The following is a 23,550-nucleotide window of genomic DNA, read 5'->3' as shown; positions in this document are numbered from 1 at the left end:
CAGGCTTTCTCGGAGGCGGAGTTTGAAATGAAACAACTCCCAGGGAAGGGGGCTTGAAATGGAATTTTCCACTCAGAATTCCAAAATGGTTGCCAGGAGCTGGGGTGAAGCCCCCAACCAAACATTCCAGATTCTTTGGATAAAGGGGTGCCAGGGAGCCGAGGTGAGACTTTCAACCAAACATTTATTTTAAAGAATGGGGATGCCTAGCCAGGCTGTGGTGGTGCACACCTTTAAACCCAGTACTTGGGAGGCAGAGGCAGGCAGATCTCAGTAGGTTTGAGGCCAGCCTCGTCTACAAAACAACTTCCAGGACCATCAGGGTGACACAGAGAAACCCTGTTCTGGAAAAACAAAAAAAGCAAACAAAAAGAAAGAATGGAGACGCCTAATTTCAAGAAATTTTGTGGTACATATTGTGTGGTCCTATTTTTAAATGATTTTAATCTTATGCATTATAATCTTACCACACTTGAATTACCTATATAAACCTCACATGCTAGTGATTATTGTTAACACCTTATTGTTAGGAATTTTTCCTAACGCAAGCTCTCTGCCAACACAAAAATCACAATCAAGCAAAACCACAACAAGCCAAATTAAGACAAATCCAGGTTTAATGGGATTCCTCCACTCTCAGGTGGCCCCCAGAGGAAACTAGGAAGCCGCAAACTCAATGTGGGGGGGGGGGGACAGGGACGGGACACCACATGATCCTCTTTTGGGAGTTCAATTAAATACCCTGTGGGAATGGTCCTGACCGGAAAAACAGAACCTGGCATGCTGGGATTTGGAGTCTAGACCAATACAACTCTCAGGCCTGGGGCTGGGAGCTTCACTTGCAACTTAACACCTATTAGATTTCAATTTGCTAAAACTTAGCTTCATATTTTGTCAGGTATTCACTGACAAAATCAGTTTATACCTTTTTTGTTTATTTTTCGATTTTATTTGTTTGTTTGTTTGAGACAGTTTCTTTGTGTAACGGGCTGTCCTGGAACTCACTCTGTAGACCAGGCTGGCCTTGAACTCACAGAGATCTGCCTGTCTCTGCCTCCCGACTGCTCAGATTAAAGACATGCCCAGCAGTTTATACATTTCTTTTTGGTGTACTATACTTTTCCAATGTGGATGTCATCCACAATGAATTAGCTGGAATTTTATTCTATGGTCTATAAATAGTTTATATAGCAATGAATTTTTTTTGACTCCTTGCAAGTTGGAAAAGCTAACCTAAAAGAGAAGTTTGGAGTCATCTGCAGCTTCCAGGCTGTACTCAAGTGCCCTGTGAGTCTTAGGAAATTCAAGGAGACTGTTGTCGGGATGCCCTACTGTCAATTCTTGCATTCCAACTGCAAATTCCTGTCCTCTGTGCTGCTGTGAGCTGCCCATTAACAATGAATGACACACTTATGAGGGGGCAAGACTGGGAAGCAGAAGCAGTGGCAGCATGTGGTAAACCTCCATAGAGCCACGTGCTCATGAGAGCTCATCCTTAAGATTCAAGGTGTAAAAGGAATCTTCATTGTTTGGTAGGATGTTCCTTAATGTTTATTTTTCTGTTCAAGTTTTTTAAAATTTTTTTTAGATTATTTTATTGTTTATTTGTGCGCGTGCGTGCGTGCGTGCGTGTGTGTGTGTGTGTGTGTGTGTGTGTTTGCATGTACATGCAGGTGCCTGACAAGGCCAAAAGCGGGCTTAAAGCTAAAGTTCAGTGGATAGTGAATCAGCGACGTGGATGCTGGGAACTGAACTTCAGTCCTTCCTAAGAACAGCAGTAGGCGCTCTCAACCACTGAGCAATTTCTCTAGCCCCAATGGTTTTGTTTTTACTATTTAAGCCAATTTTTTATTTTAATGTTTTCATAATATATGATTCATTTTTGTCTGAAATTTCAAGTTGGTAAAAAAAAAAAACTTGTGATTTTTAGCTAGGTATGATGGAGTACACCTTTAAATCCCACCACTCTTGAAGCAGAGGCTGGTCTCTGAGAGTTTGGCACCAGTCTGGTCTACCTAGTAAGTTCTAAGACAGCCAGGGTTGCATTGGAGACTGTGTCTTAGTTAGGGTTTCTTAATGCTGTGAAGAGATGCCATGACCACACCAACTCATTTAAAGAAAACATTTAATTGGGTCTGGCTTACGGTTTCAGAGGTTCAGTCCATTAACATTATGATGGGAAGCATGGCAATGTGCAGGCAAAGGCGGTGCTAGCTACACGTTGACCAGAAGGCAGCAGGAAACCGACTGACTGTCACACTGAGGGAAGCTGAAGAGAAAAGGAGACCTCAAAGCCGGCCTCCAAAGTGACACACTTCCTCCAACAAGACCACACCTCCTAATAGTGCCACTCCCTTTGGGGGGACACTTTCTTTCAAACCACCACAGAGACCCTGTCTCAAAATTCAAATTGTATTTTTTCAACTGTCTTCCATGTAGACATGTAATTATAGTCTCTAATGTTGTCTATTTTCTCCTTTTTTCCTTAATCCCAGTTGCCAAAATTTCTCAAATAAACTCAGTCAATATTAGTCAATAGTACTATGATTGTATTTTCTCTATTTTCATTTTATCTTTCTTATGTCCTCCTTTCTGTTTTCTTGAAATTCCCTTTATTTCTTTTCTACTATAGCCATGATTTAAGTGCTTATTATACTCATTTATTTTAAATTGTCCTTGTTTTCAAGTACATATGTGAGTATGGAAACAACTCCTGGTAACTATAACGCCCTCTCACAGGTATCACCAGCTGCCTTTCTTACTGGATAGTGTTTGCGTGTGTGCTGATGCCTGACTTTATTTCCTTGTATTATGTCACTGTCCCCTCAAAACACTAATTATGCAGCAAACAGATATGGCGGTGTGTGCCTGTGATTCCCACTCAGAGGCAGAAGTGTGTGAAGTTGTAGGTCAGCTTGAGTTATATAAAGAGCTTAATCTCAAGGCCAGCCTGAGTAAATATAATATGATCTAACCATCAAAAAAGTCTTCCAGTGTTTATGACATCCTTCAATTTCATTATCGTTCCAAAATTTATCTCCTGTTTATCTATGCATCACTTAATTCCTTTCTCCAGGACATTAGCTTCTTGGAAACAGGGACATTGTCTCTTCTCCACCATCACATTTTCAGTGCCTAAAGCAGGGCCTGGAATATAATAGGCACCCAACAAATCATTCTTGAATGAATAAATTATGAACAATGAATGTGACGCTTCAGATTATTGGGGTTTTTTCTTAGAAATTGGAGAGATTTCATTGTTGAATGAGGCTGTTCTTGCACACACACAAGGTTTATACCAAATACACTTGTAAAAAATATCTTCTGCTGTATACAGAGTTGTTACTACTGGAGAGACTAGCCAAATTCCCTATAATTTCTGGGTTATTGGATGGTGAACTGCATTAAGCTTTTCTTTTTTTTTAAATATTTATTTATTTATGTATACAATATTCTGTCTGCGTGTATGCCTGCAGGCCAGAAGAGGGCACTAGACCCCTCTACAGATGGTTGTGAGCCACCATATGGTTGCTGGGAATTGAACTCAGGACCTTTGGAAGAGCAGGCAATGCTCTTAACCTCTGAGCCATCTCCCCAGCCCTGCATTAAGCTTTTCAACAAAGATTGTAGATATGACATTTTTCTTGGTATTCCTTCTTATCCATGGACTCCACATTCATAGATTCAACTTTGTTCAGACAGAAGGACAAAAATGTGACTCTAATGAACATATATAGATGTTTTCTAGCCACTGTTCCCTAAACTGTAATACAACATAACTATCTACATAGCTTTTACAATACTATTAAGTATTATAAGTAATCTAAAACTTAAAGTAGACAGGATCATTCACATATATTATATACACATATTTTATATTATAGAAATTGAACACCTGAAGATTTTGATGTCTTCACCGGAATCATGAACCTTAATGGATACCAAAGACTGGCTATATATAATGTCTTCAACTCAATATTTTGAAACTATATTATTAATTACGTAAAAGACTATGTGTTAGGTGGAAATTTTCAATAAAAAAATAAAACCTTTCTAAAATGAAAAAAGTAACTTAATAATGTGTGATTCTCACCTAAAAAAGACTACTATGTGTTATTTTTCTAAGTTACATAACCATATTTATTAACATTATACATTATCGTTTCCCATTTTAGACCTTTCTATCTGAAACTACTCCATCATATAGGCCACTATTGATAAGGTGGCATCTGTTTTCTTTTCATTAGTTTCTCTTGGTACATCTTCCATTTTTCTTAGCTACTACAATGTATAGATGGAATTTGGATTTTATGTTTAATACAATTGGGGTCTATCTCTTTTTAAGTGAATTTAGCCAATCCTTGCTGTGGTTCGTAGGCACCACACCTGGGTAGGATATTGGTTACTCCCGTCCTTGGCAGCTTGCATAGCACCTTTTGGTACTATGGAAGCTAGTCCTTGGGGAGGAGGCTTCAGGTCAGATCTAGCTCAGATCTTATGAGTCCTGTGTCTGAAGTATGTGATGTCTCTAGTGGTAGAGGCTTAACCATCCATCTCTGGCAGGCGAGCAAGGGCAATAGCAACAGCCTATATTAATTTGAGAGTCTCTTTAATTTCCCTGACCAAAAGCTTAAAAAGACATTTCTCCTGTTTGGTCCTGGAGTTTTATTAGATGCTCGTGGAGGAAGCACTGTCAGTCCAAGTGGCATAACTTCTTATAAGTTAGTTATATATACACATATGTTTGCACATGTTATATCTAATTTTGGGCAAATATAAAATACATTTCCTTAGCCGGGCGATGGTGGCGCACGCCTTTAATCCCAGCACTCGGAAGGCATAGGCAGGCAGATCTCTGTGAGTTCGAGACCAGCCTGGTCTTCAGAGCTAGTTCCAGGACAGGCTCCAAAGCCACAGAGAAGCCCTGTCTTGAAAAACCAAAAAAATAAATAAATAAATTTTCTTAAAATGTTTCCAAACAGCCATAGTGTTATTTATTCCTTCCCTCAGCTCTCTTACCAGCTAAAGCACCCCTCTCTATTTTTCCCTTTTCTCCCTTCATATCTCTTATATCCTGCTATTCCTCTCTCGTCCCCCTCCTCACCACACCCCTGCATAGTCCTTTTTCTAAACGTCCCTGCTTTCTTCCGTTATTCCAGGTTTTATACTCATATCTGAAAATGTGGAGCTAGGAGCCTCAGATAATAGAGAACATGTAATGTTTGTCTTTCTAGATCCGGGTACCTCATTCAACACTGTCTTTTCTGATTCCATACATTTACCTGAAATTTTCATTTCTCTTTATACCTGAATAGTATTCCACGGTGCATAGGTTGGAGGACATTTCAATTGCTTTCGTTTCTGGGTATTGTGAATAGAAGAGCAATGCCTGTTGCTGGCAAGTACCTGTGGAGTAGGACGCTGCCTCATTTGGGAATATGCCAAGAAGTGGTATAGCTGGGTCACAAGGAAGATTCATTTTTAGCTTTTAAGAATTCTCCACACTTATTTCCATTGTGGCCGGACCAGTTTGCAATCCCACCAACAGTAAAGGAGGGTTCTATGTTCCCCCACAACCCCACCATCATTTGCTAGTTGTTTTGTTATTCTCAGCCATCCTGACTGAGGTGAAGATGAAATTTCAAAGTTGTTGTAATTTGCACTTCCCTGTTTGTTAGGAATGGTGAACATTTCTGAGGCGTTTCCTGGCCATTTTTATTTCATCTGTCTTTTCTCTAGTGCGTATTTTGACGTCTTGTCAAATGTCAGATGACCATAGTCACATATACTCATGTTTGGGTCTTCTGTTTTGCTTCATTGGTTTGTCTGTCTGTTCTTGTGCCAGTACCATACCCAACGCAATTTTTAAAATGATATTCAGGGTCAGCCATGGTTGCATATACCTTTCATCTCAGCACTTGGGAGGCAGAGATTGGTGGAGCACTGAGTTCGAGGCCAACATAATCTACACAGTGAGTTCCATGACAGCCAGGGCTATGTAGAGAGACACTGTCTCAAAAAAAATGACATCCAAAGGCACAGTTTTATCTGAGAGAAAATTTTTTTTATATTTTCTAAAATATTGAACTGAGCAAAAGTGAGACTGAACCATGCAAAAGCAGTACATTCTCAGTGGAAAATAGTTTTGTTAAAGAAAAACCATCAAGCAGTTGTGTGTTTTCCCAGATGGAGTCATATTTCAGGTAACCCAAAAGTCCAGGCAATGATGAGGATATTTTCCTTCTCATTTAGAAGAGTGTTGATTAGTAAAAATATGAGAATAATCAGATTCAAAAGTTACCAGTTCGTGATAGCCCTCAATGAAATGATTGATACAGACAAAGATATCTGATAGATGTTTAAAGCATCAGATGCTACCCAAAAAGGAGGACCATAGCTTCACAAAAGAGGAGTTATACACTGTATTAGTCAAGATTCTCTTGAGGAATAGAAGCCAGTAGTTGTTCAGCCCATGAGGCTGGATGTCTCAGCTGGTCTTCAGTATACACAGTATACACCAGAATTCCAAAGAAGTAGGCTCTGATGCCAGTGAAGGAATGGACTTGATAGCAAGGCGAGAGCAAGGAGCCGGGGAGGGGTGGGAGAGGAGAGAGAGCTGCTTTCTTCCATGTCTTTTATATAGGCTTTCAGCAGAAGGTGTGGTCCAGATTAAAGGGGGATCTTCCCACATCAAAAGATTTGGACTAAAGGTATACCTTCCCACCTCAAAGATCCAAATTACAAATAGGTAAATTACAATAGGTAATGTGCCAAGTTGTAGGTTCCCAAGCCAGATGAGGGACAGTAGAACGCTGACCATACACCGGACATCTCTCAGAGAGCACAGCAGGAGTGGGACTGCTCCCTACCCAAACCAGGCTTGGGCCGACTCAACTCCATAGGGACAAAGGCCATGTCATGATAAAGTCCGTGAAGCTTCTTTTTGTCATGTGTCGCCTGCCCTCCCCCCAAAAAAACTGGCTTCTCAGAAGTCATGTGACCAGCAGTCTGCTAATCTGACTGGTAAGCTTAGAGAGTCCCTGTCCAGGCTGCAGCACTTCCTCCGCCCACATCCTCTCCAGCTATAGAAGCTAGCCCTGCCATTTCAATAAACTAGCTGCCTCAAAAACAGTCTCCCAGGTCTCCTCGCAGGAAACCCTGCTCCCCAACTCTTCTGCAGCCTGGGGCATCCAGTGCACAACCTCTGATCCTGGCCAGGGGACCCACACCAAGTCATTTGGGTTTTAATCAATTCCAGATGTAGTCAAGTTGACAACCAAGGATAGCCATCACAATCACCAACAATGTATCACGCTGTAATTTAGCAGGGTCTAGTTTCTTTAAAAGTTTAGATTTATTAATTTGTGTTTAATAATGTTTTGCCCGAAAGTATGTGTGTGCACCACATGCATGAATAATGCTCATAGAAGGAGAGAGAGGGAGAGAGAGAGAGAGAGAGAGAGAGAGAGAGAGAGAGAATTGAAGACTCTGAAACTGGAGCTACTGGTGGGTGTGAGCCACTGTATGGAAACTGGAAACAGAACCTAGGTCCTCTGCAAGAGCAACAAGTGCTGTTCTCTTTCCAACTTCTTTTTTTTTAAGATTTATTTATTTATTATGTGTACAGCATTCCTTCCTTGTGTGCCCGCATGCCAGAAGGGGGCGCCAGGTGGCTGTGAGCCACCATGTTTTGAACTCAGGACCTCTAGAAGAGTAGTCACTGAGCCATCTCTCCAGCCCTCTCTTTCCAACTTCTTAAGACATGTTTTGAAGGCTTACTCCCTAGCTAACCTTGTCTTCAAATTGGGTTTATTGAGGTATAGCTTTCCCAAGCCTTAAAATTCATTTTAATAGTAACATTCTATGAGGTTTTGTTTTGTATATTTGACTTATAGCTTGGGGTCTTTGGTTTCTGTTTTTGAGACATACTTTCACCATGTAGCCCATGGGCACAGCTGGTGATATTCTAGCCACAGCCTCCAGAGAGCTAGGATTACAAGCATTCACCTCCACATCTAAGTTATGCGAATACTGACAACTGTATAAAGTCATGTATCTCCTACCACAACCAGGATACACAATAATTTAATCACCCCCTGATAGTTCCTTCATGTCGTCGCATGGAGTCAATCCTATTTCCCCAACCTGGAAACTAGTGGTCTGAATTTTGATGTTTTCAAAATATCATATAAATGATGCCCGTCATTTAGGACCCGTGTTTCATTCGATATTATGCTTTTGAGTTGCATTCACGTTAGGGACTGATTGAATAGATTAATTTGTCTTTATTATATATGTATAGATAGCAAATTTTGCCAATTCATTATCAGTTAATGGACACTTGGATCTTTTCCAGGTTTAGCCAATTACCAACAAAGTTATTAAGCATATTTGCATACAAGTCTTTGAATTCATTTATATTTTCATTTCTGGTGTGTAAATTAAGTAAAATTTAGATTGTTAGGCAATGAAAAGGATGTATTTAATCCTGATTTAAAAGCTGCTTTTAACGTGTCTTACAATCTTCCGTTCCCATCAGAATTATACAAGAGTTTTGCTTTATCCCATCTTATTTTGCACTGGGATTTATTATTATTGTTGAGACTGGGTCTCAAGTAACCCAAGTTGGCCTCCATCTCCTCATGTACCTGAGGATAAGCCTGAATTTCTGAACTTCCTGCCTCCAAGTCATCGTCCTGGGTTTACAGGCAGGGACCAGCACACCTGGTACAGGCAGCGCTGAAGGGGACAGAAGCAAGCGGGGCTCTGCATACGCTAGGCAAGTGCTATCGCAGCTCAACTCCATCCTCAGGCCCCGTTCATTTAGATATTGTGCACATGGGTCCTTCATTAACTCTGCTGCTTTACAAGTACCTTACCCAAGCCTATGGTTTTGTTTTTCATTTTCTTAATAGTATCTTGAGAAGAAGATTTTAATTTGGATAAATCCAGTTTATTGGATATTCATGGCTTAGGCTCTCTGCGTCATTTGTCATTTAAGCTTTTACATTTAGGTTGGTGACACATTTTGAGTTAATTTTTATATAAGCTATGAATCAAGGCTGATTCATCTCCACATCTCTGTCCCCATCACAAATTTGTTGAAACGATTTTTCTTCTCTTGCTGCTGAGTTATCTTGATGCCTTTATTGAAAATCAGTTGACCAAATGTGTGGATCTAATTCTGTACTTTTTATTCTGGCTTATTGATCTGTATGCCTATCTCGTCCGTCCTCTAAACCACATTCTTCATGCTGTGCTTTACAGTAAGTCTCAAAAGCAGATCCTGTGAGTTCTTCAATCTTGTTCTTTCCCTACATGCTTTTGGCTATTCAAGGCTATCTTAGAATGAGCCTGTCAATTTCTACCCCACAAAAAAAAAGGCCTGCTTGAATTTCATATCCCACAAATTTTCTTATGTTATGATTTTACTTATCACTCAGCTCAAACTGTTTTCAAATATCTATTTTATTTCTTCTTTGAATAGTACACTATTTAGAAATATACTTCTTGCTCTTTCGGCCATCTTCCCGGGCCACCACCATGGTGCGCATGAACGTCCTGGCCGATGCTCTCAAGAGCATCAACAATGCAGAGAAGAGAGGCAAACACCAGGTCCTCATCAGGCCCTGCTCCAAAGTCATCGTTCGGTTCCTAACCTTGATGATGAAGCACGGTTACATTGGTGAATTTAAAATCATTGACAATCACAGAGCTGGGAAGATCGTTGTGAACCTCACCGGCAGGTTGTACAAGTGTGGAGTGATAAGCCCTAGATTTGATGTGCAACTCAAAGACCTAGAAAAATTGTAGAACAATCTGCTCCCATCCCGTCAGTTTGGCTTCATTGTACTGACCACCTCAGCTGGCATCATGAACCATGAAGAGGCAAGACGAAAGCACACAGGAGGGAAAATCCTGGGATTCTTTTTCTAGAGATGTAAAACATAAATAAAGAGCCTTTATGGACTGTGGAAAAAAAAGAAATATACTTCTTGGGGCTCAAAGGTTAAGAGCACATACTGCTCTTCCAGAAGATCCAGGTTTGCTTCCCAGCACCCACCTGGCGGCTCACAGCTATCTATAACTCCAGTCCCAGGGAATCTGATGCCCTCTTCTGCCCTCTTTGTGTACCAGGTATGCATGTGGTACACAAACGTACAACAGAGGCAAAACACGCATAGAAAACTAAAATAAAAATATACCTTTTAATTTCAAAAGATACAGTGAGTTCTAGTTTTTTGCTTAATTTCTAACTCAGAGAATATACTCTGAGCTATTTTAATCTTTGCAATTTGTTGAGACTTGTTTTACATTCTTTGTGCAGCCAATTTTGTAGATTATTTTTCATTTTTAAAATTTACTTTTAGAGTGTAGACTTGTGTATTTATTAGTCATATTAACATGATGAATTATGCTAGTCAAGAATTTTATATTCTCACTAATTTTGTCTTATTATTTTACCAATGGTGAATTTTTATTCCCCATTATATTTAGGCAATAAATCACCATACAGCAATAATAGCGAATAAATTACATCCTCATGCAACCAGATAGATGATTAATGACTGATAATGTTGAATGGGAAAAAGGCAGACACAAAGAGTACTTTCTGGATGAGTCTATTTAAGTAAAATTCACAAAACAGACAAAATTTACCTATGTTTTCATAAGTCCCAACAATGACTGCACCTGGCTGGGGAAGAGGACATCTGTGTGGTGTATAGGATGCTAGTAATGTTGTCTTTCCTAGTTTGGTCTTTAGCCAGACAAATGTGTTTATTTTGAGGCGAGTGATCAAGGTGTATATTTATAACTTGTGTACTTTTAGTGACGTTCTAAACGTCATTCCAGACATAGTAACACATGCCTATAATCCTAGCCCTGGGGGCTGAGGCTGGAGTTGCCCTCTGAAGCCAGAGTAAGATGGAACTGGGTTTTCTTTTCTTTCTTTCTTTTTTTCTTTCTTTCTTTCTTTCTTTCTTTCTTTCTTTCTTTCTTTCTCTTTCTTCCTTCCTTTTTTCCCCTTTTTTCTTTTTGCCCTATCTCAACCTATTTTAATCCACCCACCACTAGGTGTCAGCAAATCTCAGAAAGGGGTAGGCTCCTGGGTCTTTTTATTCCTGCATCTTTCCTGCATCATTCTTAGGTGTCAGCAAATCCCAGAAAGGGGTAGGCTCCTAGGTGTTTGTTTATTTCTGCCTCTTTTTGTTTTTGTGGATTTTCCGAGAGTTCTACAAAGCACCTGTGTCATTTCAATCTCGGGGGAGAGGGGGATGAAATAATACCACATATAGTAAGAGAGATCTTTATCCATTTCTCATTGTCATAAAACAAAATAATACCACTCATGATCATTACCAAGTTGTCATCAGGTATCTTGACTCTATAAGCCTAGTGTCATTCCCAAAGAGAAAAACTGGTCCTCATACTTCCTGAGACTCAGTTTCTACATCTTTAAAGAGATGGCGACAGTATTATCCTTTAAAGAGTTCACTGAATGCATACTTCCATCACACATGTACAAAGGGCTAGAATCCGTCCATTTAATATCCAGCCTGCTAAAGAGGTACACAAGGAATGCAAGAGTCCCTTAAGCAAGCAGGGCAAAATGCGGTTTTCCAAAAGCCCAGAGCAATTGGGAGATGGGGCGCCAAACATAACCTGAATCCGTGTGTTCAAGTGTCTTGAATGCTCATGGGGAAAATTTTGGAGTCCCTTGTTAGGTAGGAGATTTCCTCTGAGAGTGTTTATGCAATGATGGCAGAGTTAGCTTCAGAGAAACTGCCCTAGGAAATTGCGGGTTAGAAAGCCTTACAGAGATCATGGTACTAGGGAGACAGGGGGTGGACTCACACATTCTCTCCAGGGAAAATCTACTCTCTGCTGTGACTAAAACAACAAGGAAGAGAATGGGGAGGGCGAGAGGAGGACAAGAGGAAGGAGGAGGGGCAGAGGGAGACAGAGTTAAATCAGACCAATGAAATATAGCGGTCTCTGCAAATAGAAGGATTTCTGAGCTGTACGGATTGCAGGCCAAGGGTAAAGGTCTGCTCTTGGAAAAGATTCCTTAAGACACTAGCAGCATGGCCAGTTAGCAATCGAAAAATAGTGTCTTCCGGACCCAAGGGTCTGGAAGGTTCTATAATAAAATTTGGGGGAGGTGAACACAGGCTGTTTGCACTGAATGTGACTTGAGTGTGCACAAGCAGAGGAGCAGGCCACAGAGAAGCTGGCAGTGGTGGCCTGGGCTAGGAGGCTAGTCCATAAAGAGCTTTCGGCTACTTCTTGGTTGGTTTCTTCTATAACCAGAATATGATGTGACCTCAATCCATAACGTTCAGCAAGAAAGAAATGTAGATCGGCTAATTTTCTTCCATTTCTTTGCTTTGATGACACAGCTTGAAGCTGCGAGTTAAAACGATCTTTTTAAAAATATTTTCCCAGTATCTAATAACAACATTGTAACTTGATTGAGCTAGGTCGCCCCAGTCTTCTCTTCTTTTTTTTTATTTAATTAAAAATTTCCACCTCCTTCCTTCCTCTCATTTCCCTCCTTCTCCCCCCACTCCCCCTCTCCTTCCCTCTCCAGTCCTAAGAGCAGTCAGGGTTCCCTGCCCTGTGGGAAGTCCAGGGTCCTCCCTCCTCCATCCAGGACTAGGAAGGTGAGCATCCAAACAGACTAGGCTCCCACAAAGTCAGTACATGCAGTAGGATCAAAACCCAGTGCCACTGTCCTTGGCTTCTCATCAGCCCTCCTTGTCAACCACGTTCAGAGAGTCCAGTTTTATCCCATGCTCCATCAGTCCCAGTCCAGCTGGCCTTGGTGAGGTCCCATTAGATCAGCCCCATCGTCTCAGTGGGTAGGTGCACCCCTCGTGGTCCTGACTTCCTTGCTCATGGTCCCCCTCCTTCTGCTCCTCATTTGGATCTTAGCTCAGTCCAGTGCTCCAGTGTGGGTCTCTGTCTCTATCTCCATCTATCACCTGATGAAGGTTCTATGGTGATATGCAAAATATTCATCAGCATGGCTATAGGATAAGGCCATTTCAGACTCCCTCTCCTCAGCTGCCCAAGGATCTAGCTGGGGACATCTCCATGAACACCTGGGAACACCTCTAGAGCCAAGTCTCTTGCCAACCCTAAAGTGGCTCCCTTAATGTAGATATATACTTCCCTGCTCCCATATCCACTCCTCCTCCATCCCAACTGTCCCATTCCCCCAAGCTCTCCTCATCCTCCCCTTCTCACTTTTTTCTCCCCATTTCCCCTTACCCCCACCCTATCCACACCCCCAAGTCTAGCCATAAATAAAGGACATTTAGCCTATAATATGAGATCCTAGAGAAGCTAAATAAGAAGGTGAACCCAAAGAAAAACATAAAGTTATCCTTCTGATATTGGAAGGAGACAAGATTGCCAGGCAAAAATCGTCTTCTCTTCTTAAGAGGTAACTGAAGCTTGAGAAGGGCAATGGCACATGGGCATCTTCCCCTGTGTTTTCCCCTGAGATCCAACCCCGTCTGAGAACAGGTAGTGGGTGGAAGCATTCGGGAAGCAGAGGCAGATAGGAGTTCGAGGCAAACCTGGAGCACCTAATGGGGATCTGTCTCAAAACAATCAGCCAGGCATGCTGGCGCATGCCTTTAATTCCAGCCTTCAGGAGGCAGAGGCAGGTTAAGTTCTGTGAGTCTGAGGCCAGCCTGGTCTACAGAGGGAGTTCCAGGACAGCACTGCAGCGGAATGAAACCCTGATACATAATGAAACAAACGTTCTGTCTGGCAGAGGACATGACTTCAGGGTGCTGATCTAACACCTGAGAGGCTTTCCAGCACCTCCAATAGCCAAATACACTTTGTAGCATCTTCCATTTTTCATTTTGGTTCTATGGATTGATTCATGCATGCTAGACAAGTACAGACTGCATCATCATTTTCTGTTGGTCTTGAAGTAGCAAGTTTCCTTATGACATTTATATGAATACTTTTGTTTTTGTTGATCTTTGTTTCCCACGCACTCACACACATCCCCGACCCTGCTCTCTTCCTATTCCTGTTCCCAGACCCCACTTCTGCTTTTTTGTTTCAGGTAAACTTGGGCCTTCTTTCCTCTCCTCCTCAATTCTCCCTAGCCCCCCCCTTCTCTTTCCACCATCCCCTTTCTTTTTTCATGACAGACAGGCACACACACATACACAAAAATTACAATCCAAGTTCTACATACTAGAGAAAATAGGGTTTTGTCCTTAATCTTCCTTGGGATTGGAGGTGGCACACAGAGTTTCTCTATGTAGCCCTGGCTGGCCTGGAACTCACTACGTAGGTCAGAGTGTCCTTGAACTCACAGACATCCTCCTGCCTTCACTTCCAGACTGCTGAGATTAAAGATGTCCAGCCCAGATGTAATAATTTTCAGCTCCATTCACTTTACTGAAAAGCATCATAATTTTATTTTTATTTATAACTGCATAAAATTCTGCTGTGTATACATATCAACTTACATGTGATTTCTTCCTCATAATCCACTTTTTGTTTCTTTGTCTTTAAACCATGTGGGGGGTCTATGTGTGGATTTGTGCACATGTTCCTATAGGTATCTGTGGTGGCCAGAGGACTTAGATCCTGGACCTGGACTTGCAGCTGGCTGTGGGCCAGTCACCCAGTGTGCTTGTGTGGAACTGAACTCTGATCTTCTGGGAGAGCATTATGTGCTCTTAAATGCTAAACCATCTCTCCAGGCTCCCTTTTCTGTTTCCTGAAACTGTCCATGTTGATAATATCACAGAAAACACTGAGAACAGCATACCTTAGTTCCCAGGCATCTATGTATCATATTTAATAAGTGTCATTCCATGCCTTTTAATTCAATGTCGGGAACAAATCGTTGAAGACTAGTAACACTGAGAGCAGTAAAATTCACATACATTTCAAATGAACATAGAAAACTATGTGTTCAATCGGATCATAAAATCTACACATTTTTCCTATTCATTTAAATGCTGTCAAGCTTTATGAGCAGAATGTCTTTGTTACAAATTACAAAAGACTTCTCCGCCCAGCTTAGTCTGAAGTACCAGCTACCTTTACCTGAACAAGGCCTGCACATGAAGAAGATCATAGCAGCTTTAAATAGAGCATTAGGTTCCGTTCAAAAAACAGATCTAAGTCCTGTGCTCCCCTCGGCACCACATATACTAAAACTGAAGCAACACCGAGAAGATTAGCATGGCCGCCATGCATAGACACTGTGCAAATTTGCTATGCATTCCATTTTAAAAAAATTTTGGAGCAAATTTTCACTGTGTACCCTTCACTCTCTTGGAATTCGCTATGTAGAAGCAGGCTGGCCTTGAACTCACAGAGATTCGCATGAAGTCCTTCTGGATTAGCTTGTGAAATACAGGGTGAATCCTGACCCTATTATGAGAATGACTAGGAAACTATATGAAAAACAAAAAGTTGTTGAAACTCAAGGAACGAGGAATAAAATCCCACTTTTCTCATCCTCTACCAACTTTCCTCTTTCGCAGAAAATACGAGACAGAATGGAAGTAAGGACCCTGTCAGGTCCAGTGACGGTGATGAAGACTAATAGAGCCCGAACCTGTGATGGGAGACCCACCTCAGGACTGAGCAAAGATGGTGGTGACATTCAAGCAGGGAAGGTCACAGCCAAAGCTGGTCTCAAGCTGGAGTAAGTGAGACTGAATGGACACATGGATGTTCAGAATGGGGACCTCGGCAGACATTACCTAAAGAATCTACCAGAGGGTCCGGAAGAACTGCCAGGAAACGGGCAGAAACCTCACAACACTTTCCTGTAGATGGTGCCGTGATTTCAGAGAGAACTCCCATGGCTGAAACTCTACTGCCTTCTAGTAACAGGGTCTCGGTTTTTTTTTTGGGGGGGGGGAGGACAGGAAATTTCAAGCAAGCGGTTGCAATGCTGTCCATCCCTGAATTCTCATACACACCCAGAAGGAAGACAAAGGAACCATTGAGGAGAGCTGAAGGAGAAGAAAACAAGACAAAGGAAAGAAGAGCAGAAGTGGATATTCTGCTCCCCTGTGAAGCATCTATGCCACCAGGAATTCATGCTCGCTGACTGCAGACCTACCACCTACCAAAGGGGCTGCAAAACAGCCGCTCTAACTTCAGCCGCAGATGACAGCAGGGTGGGGAAATCATTCTCATCTAAACATGTCCCTAAGTATTTCCTCCCTTGGCAGCTGTCAGGTCAGAAAGGACAGAGAAGGGATGTTCCATTGCCCGGTGGATAAAAGTGTTGTTGTTTGTTTGCTCTTAAAGAAGTGGGTTTTTTTGTTTGTTTGTTTGTTTGTTTGTTTCATTTTAAGCCTATCAAACTGGAAAATAACCAAGGAAATCCCTTCTCTAATTTTCTTCAAGATGCTAAAATATCTGGCTAGAAAAATTATTTCAGCACATTCAACTTGACCTGCTCTTTCTAGTAACTGTGTAGGAAAACATATGTGTTCCCTTACTGGGTGAAGAACTGAAATTGTGGTTTTACCTGGATAAAGTTAGTGTGGCATTGAAAAGCAAACGGGATGCCTCGGTGGACTTCATTTCAACAGTTTGTCCTTTGGAGAGCACGTTGTGCCTCTTGAGCGACCGTCTCTAGCTCTGGAGCTTCTCTGGAGGTTTTATACATTGCTCCGTGTACTTGCAAAATAAGGCAAAACATGGTGACGTAATGCAAAGCTACACATCCAAGACTTGGAATTCTTACAGAAAAGATTGATGGCGTATTCTCTGCTGAGGAAAGATGTTACAGATGTGAATGAAGTGCAGTCGGTCACGTGGTTACGTTTCCTGGACCACAGCTGCTCTGTTGTTCATGGAAGGAACAGCTGTACGCACTTCTGTTACCCGTGACAACGACGGTATTGCTGCTGTAGCCCTGGCATACTATGTCCTAAAATGGTTCTCATATAATGAAGTCCTACTTCATGAAGACCCACTTAAGTACACTAGATTTTTAGCAGGGATCTCTAAAACATAGACCTGTCTTAGAGAATTATAGCTGGCTGTCCAGATTTGAGAGCAGCTTTAAGATTGTCTTTGGAATTTTGTATTTTTATTTACAGTAAGGGATTTATACCCTTTCAATACATCTTATTATCAAAATGTTTTGATAAATAAGTGTGAGGTGAGCTTGTTTAGAAGTTAAAAACTAAACACAGGTCCTCTGTTCCACTTGGACTCCTTATTGCATCATCTCCTAGCAATATAAATATCCCTCAATATATGTATTAATTTTTTGTTTTGGGTTGGGAAGTGGTGTTGAGATTTTTGTTTGTTTTAACCATATGCTTTCTGATGTTATTTGATTTAAAAAAATAACAAATATTTGCTTTTGAATCACACACACACACACACACACACACACACACACACACAAAATCCTGTCTTTTAATTAAGGACAATGATGATAGCTGTCACCTGGTGGTCAAAATAAAAATTGCAGTTCTGAAAGGCTCAGATCCTGAAATGGGGAAAAGGAGGGGCTTAGACTTGCGACTGAAGCCAGATCTTTCTAGAATTTACAATCCACTGCTAGTGGTGCTCTAAACAGAAGATTTTCTACAGCCTCTAAGCCTCAAACTAGATTTTCGCTTTTTATCTGAACCGAAGAGAAAACTGCACGATTCTGTTGGAAGAAGTTTGAGACAGACAATACACCCAAAGATAAACCACCAAAACAATGGTTTTAATCTAAATATTCTTTGTTCAACAAGTCAATATATTATGTACACACTTCCAAAATATAATAAATGTCCATAACTTTTGTCAGTTGGGCTACGTTTTTATTTTTACATTTTAAAATCATTTTTACATTTATTACTTATTTACTCTCTCTCTCTCTCTCTCTCTCTCTCTCTCTCTCTCTGTGTGTGTGTGTGTGTGTGTGTGTGTGTGTGTGTGTGTGTGTTGATGTGATTGTGCCTCAGTGTATGAGTGTAGAGGTCAGAGAACACCTTGCATGAGTCCCTTCTCTCCTTTCATCCTGTGGGCTGTGCAGGAGGCAAGGAGGTCTTTGTGCTCACAGATAAACACTAAAGGAATCTGAAATGCTAAACACATAGGGTTGTTCCTTCAAAGGAAGGCGTGCACAACCTGCTATCTGCCCAGGACCTGGGAGCTAGGAGAAGCTATACCCAGCCACTGAAGCTGGAATCAGTCAAGGTTTTCCTTTGGGTCCTGGGTTCTGGCATGGGATGGTCCCCAGGGAATGCTCAAGTTCTGATACTATGGTCAGTTTTATTCGTTTCTTATTTATAACTCTAAATACCTTAGAAATGGCTATTTTACTCACTTCCAGGGGCACCCTTCAGTGGAAGTAAATGCATTCACATTGTCCCGGAGAGGTATATCAGTGGGGAGGACAGAGCCCTGCATTCAATCCTCACTATCTATATACAAATAAGTACATTCACAGTGCTGTGAAATTGTCATCACCACTCTTCTCCAGTGCTTATCCTGCATCTCTGGAAGTCTAGATTCATTAAGATCATTTCCTGTTTTCCCTCCCACAGACCCTGAGATCCACCATTCTACTTTCCATTTCATACGAGTTTGGCTGCTGAGTACATTACAGAAATGGAATCACCACGTGTTTGTCCTTTGCTGTCTTTCTGCTTTTGCTTAGCAAGTTTTCAAACGGCTTACCCATGGGTTATAACATTTAGTAGACATTCTTCAATTTTGAAGTTCCAATAACAGTCCACACTGTGGATATTCTGCTTGTCTGTCCACTTACATAGTTATTTCTGTCATTTGGCTATTATAGATAATGCTACTATGACCATAGATGGGAAACTACCCCACTTGGATCTCCGCTCTTCTTTCTTTTCAGTATATATGTCTAGAAGGTGAATTATTGGATTATGTGTTAGCTCTATGTCTAATTTTTCAAGAGCTGCTATACTGTTTTCCGTGGCTCCATAGTGAGTTCAAGATCAGTTTGGTCTACATGAGATACTGTGAGAAAGTAATAATTTTAAATAAAATATAAAAAATAGTTAAGTAAGTACTGTGAATGGCAGGAAAAATAGTCAAAAGTTAGGGAACAATAGAATATTTACAAACTATATTGATTTTTCCATTTGCAGTATGTTAGGCAAACTGGCTTACTAAGAGATAGGTGAGCTAAAGCAATATTTGGACCTGGGCAAGGAGATGCATATTTGTTATTCAAGATGCGGAGGCAGGAGGGTTCTGATTTCAAGGCCATCTTCAAGAGCATAGCTATCCTGGATTACAAGAGATCCTGTATTTAAAACAGAAAGTCCTATTTTGACCTATAAAGCACTAGTTATTTAATGTCAATGAAAATCTGAGCTAAAATGGTAAGTGAAATAGGCAGAATGTAAAAGAGTAAGTATATAATGATTATAATTTTGGATGGTATGTATTTTAGCTAAATGCTTCCCTTTGTGTGTTGACTGTACTCAGAGAAACACATCTGGAGTGCACACATCTATTTTCAGTAAATACAATTGAGTCAGGGAATGAGAGTCAGGCCGACGAGACACACAGGCTTCAGCTTACACATATAGCTCTTTTTGTCTTCTTGGAAAACTTGTAATTAGGAAAATACATCCAGATAGAAATGTGAAGCTAGGGAGATGGCTAAGCAGGTAAAGAAGATTGCCACCAGGCAGGATGAGATGAGGTCAATCTCTGGAACCTTGAGACGTGGGGGGGTGGGAGGATGTGGAGTTGGGGGGGTCTCTGAGACCATCACAGCCAGCAGAGTGATGGTCTGAGGGAAGTAAGAAGTCAGTTCAGTTCAATACAACTAAGTAACCAGTGCTGATTGAAAATACAAGTTCTATGGATTGACTGGCAAAAACAAGGTTACAATAAGGGTCTGGGGGAGGATTCTGCGTGGTCTTGGTGACCCAGACAGTGTGAAGGTCACCAGACTATTAGGCAACTCCACTTTCAGCCTTCTGGGCAGATAACAGGTTGTGCACACCTTCCTTTGAAGGAACAACCCTATGTGTTTGGCATTTCAGATTCCTCTAGGTGTTTATCTGTGAGCACAAAGACCTCCTTGCCTCCTGCACAGCCCACAGGATGAAAGGAGAGAAGGGACTCATACAAGGTGTTCTCTGACCTCTACACTCATACACTGAGGCACAATCACATCAACACACACACACACACACACACACACACACACATTCTCTTCCATCAGCAGCCATCAACTGCCTATAGCTCTTCAACCAGGTTAAAGCCTTGTGTGCCCTTCTTCCCATTGACTGTTATGATTTTGCTTAAGTAACCACATTGTTGAGAGTTTATGGGTACAACATTCCTTTCATGTTCAGAAGACATTACTTCATAGAAGTTCCCCCTGGTTGCTCTTGCAACCTTTTAAATTTTGCTTCCAAGATGTTTCCTGAGCCTTGGATGTAGGGGTTATGTCATAGATGTCCCATTTAGGGATGAGAACTGCACAGTCACTTACTCTCTGCATTTTGGCCAGTTGTATATCCCTGTAATAGCCTTCACGTACTGCAAAAAGAATCTTCTTTGATGATGGGTGAAAACAGCAGTTATTCAATATAAGTTAGTATGTTAGTATAATACAAGTTATATAACTTAGTTGTATTGAACAAATAAGGATAAGTATTTAGAAGGCGGTTGAAAACAAAAATGACAGCAAAATGGTAGTAGTATGTTCTCTTCTAGGATCCATGATTTCTCCAGCTACAGATTCTTAAATAGGTTTACAGTATCTAGCATGAGTTACTTCCAATTGAGTGGTCTTTAAGTTCAATCAGAGAGCTATTGGTTACCCCCAAGATATTAGCGCCACTATTGCACCGTCAAACATATCTCACTGGACCAGTCACCATAGTAGGTCACAGGATTTTTAGGTGAGTAGGACTGCTGATAACTTTTCTCCACAAGCAGTTTGTATAGCATGTTTTGGCAATATGAAAGCTAGCCATCTAGGAGGAGGCTTTATAGTCAGTACCAGCTTGATTTTCCCAAGCCCTGTGACCCAACTATGTGCTGTCTTCCACAAAAGTCTTAGCCTTAAGTTCTAGCAGGCAACAACCAAGAGCAGTGACAGTAGCCTTCACTACTCCTTGACAACAACTCAAGTGGAGTTATTCCCCACCTAGGGCTGGGCTTTTATGGCTTTTGGGGAGAGCATTAGCTCTCAATGTGTGTTAATTCAAATTAAGCCATTTTTAATGTTATTTATTTCTCCCACTCATTTTTGATATGCTTTACTCTCTCATCCTCCTCGCCACTTAAGTCTCCTCCTTATTTTCCCCTTTTCCTATTATAGCACTTGTGTTTTATTAGCATCTGATGTGGGAGTGTCATATATCAATCTGTTGATTTCATTGGTTTAGTCATTAAGGAACTTGTTTGCCCTCATAGGTTAAAACATAGGTGGGAGGAGTAAACAGAACAGAATGCTGGGAGGAAGAGGAAGTGAGCTCAGACTCAACAGCTCTCCTCTTGGGGGCAGACGCCTCAGAGAGACGCCATGCTCCCCTCTCCCGGGTAGACATGATGATAGCTCTGCTCTCTGAGGCGCACGTGATGAAGCTCTGACCCAGGATGGACGTAGGCTAAAATCTTCCCGGTAAGACTGGTGCTACAAAGTTTATTAGAAATGGGTTGATTGGGATATCAGAATTAGCCAGTAAGGGCTAGAGCTTACTATACTGCAGTAGGCCAAGCAGTATTTAAATGAATACAGTTTGTGTGTTGTTATTTCAGGCATAAGCTAGCAGGCGGCCGGGGTGCTGGGGATGCAGTCCCGCTGCTCCTATTACTACAAGCATCTTCTTTAGAGCTTTTTTGTTCTCCTCCTGAATGTTCACTTTCTACTTTCTTCATGTGTAGTTACAGTTCTATTGCTGTGAAGAGACACCAAGACCATGGTTAACTCTTATAAAAGAAAAAGTTTAATTGGGGCTGACTTACAGTTTCAAGGTTTAGTCCATTATCATCCCAGTGGGAAGTATGGCAACCTAAAGGCAGACATGGTTCTGGAAAAGGAACTGAAAGTACTATATCTGGATTGTCAGGCAGCAGGAAGAGAGAGTCATCGGGGCTGGTTTGAGCTTCTGAAACCTCAAAGCCCACCCCTAATGACACACTTCCTCCAACAAGGCCACATCTATTCTAACAAGGCCACACCTCCTAATACTGTGACTCTCTGATGACAAAGCACTCAAATCTATGAAGGATGGGAGGGAGCTTTCTTATCCAACCACCACACCTGGTTTCTATGGTTTGTTTGGTATTCATATCAGTAATTTTTAAATTGTCTCTATTTATTTTTATTGTATGTATATGGATGTTTTGCCTGCATGTATGTCTATGCCCCATGTCCATGCAGTGCCCGTAAGAGGTGTCAGGTCCCCTGGGACTGGAGTTATAGATGGTTGGTGCTAGGGGTCAAATCCATGTCCTCCAGAAGAGCAGCTAGTGATTTTAACCATTGAGCCATCTCCTCAGCCCATATCAGCGATTTTTAAACTGTGGTTCTGGGTCCATATGTATGTCCTTGGGTCTGACCAAGGTCATCTGAATCAGAAGCTCCAAGGCTAAGGGCCAGCAGTTGGTGCTTCCATGCTCTATAAGTGCCTTGTGCTGAACTTCCAGCCCTTCCATTCCCGTTGATTAATGGCTGGTAGTTTTATACGTTATACCCTCCTGAGCTTCAGTCTCCTTGGCAGAACCATTAAACTCCCCTCCTCACTAAAGTGACTTAAAATGAGGATAAAAAACTAAATAAATCCTATAGCTTTGTTTTCTTTCAGTTCATTGTTTTTCATTGATTTTTAGGAATCACTAATTCCGGGGAGGGAGAGATGGCTCAGCGGTTAAGAGCACTGGCTGTTCTTCTAGAGGACCTGGGTTTGATTCCCAGCAACCAAAGTGGCTCAATCACTGTTGGGGTCTGGCGGCAGCCCACACCATAAATTATTTCTCTTGACCAGACCCCAACATAAACTAGCTCTCTCTTGACCAGCATGGAGGCACGGGTATAAAGACACAACTCACAAGGCTTTATCGGGAGGGACATTCTCTATGATCCCTCATGAAATCCTGAGTTCACATGCTGAAGAATTCCTCTCGTTTAGTCTCCAAAACAGCTTTTATACCAAAACAGAAACTGAGGGAAAATCATTAGCATTCGGTTTCCTAGGTAACCAGATGACTGCCTTTTAGTCACATCCACATCTACCTGTGCTTGCTGTCATGTCTTCCTGGTCAGTATGCGAGATTTGTCACATAGGCTGAATTAGCATCTCTTTTCAGGCATCCTCCAAATTACAGAGAAGGAGCACAGCAGCATCCTGACCTTTTGTTAAGTTAGCGACAGCCTGTCTGGAAGGTCACGTGGCCACTTCAGATGTGGCCTATGGCTTAATACCTTGGCTGCCATACCATATAGAAATATGGGCCTACAAATCACCTGTGACTGCAGTTCTAGGAAATCCAGAACACCCTTTTCTGGCCTCCTTAGGCACTTCAAGCACGTGGTGC

General features: G+C 41.5%; 2 pseudogenes; both read left to right on the top strand.

The window, feature by feature from the left end:
* The first annotated feature begins 9,518 nt into the window (after positions 1-9,518).
* LOC101998791 lies at positions 9,519-9,971 on the top strand (annotated as a pseudogene).
* A 1,726-nt stretch (positions 9,972-11,697) lies between these two features.
* On the top strand, positions 11,698-16,306 carry LOC101994407 (annotated as a pseudogene).
* Positions 16,307-23,550: the final 7,244 nt, after the last annotated feature.

Source organism: Microtus ochrogaster, chromosome X, assembly GCF_000317375.1.
Source record: "Microtus ochrogaster isolate Prairie Vole_2 chromosome X, MicOch1.0, whole genome shotgun sequence".
Lineage (NCBI taxonomy): Eukaryota > Metazoa > Chordata > Mammalia > Rodentia > Cricetidae > Microtus > Microtus ochrogaster.
This window is presented reverse-complemented; position numbering and strand designations above follow the sequence as displayed.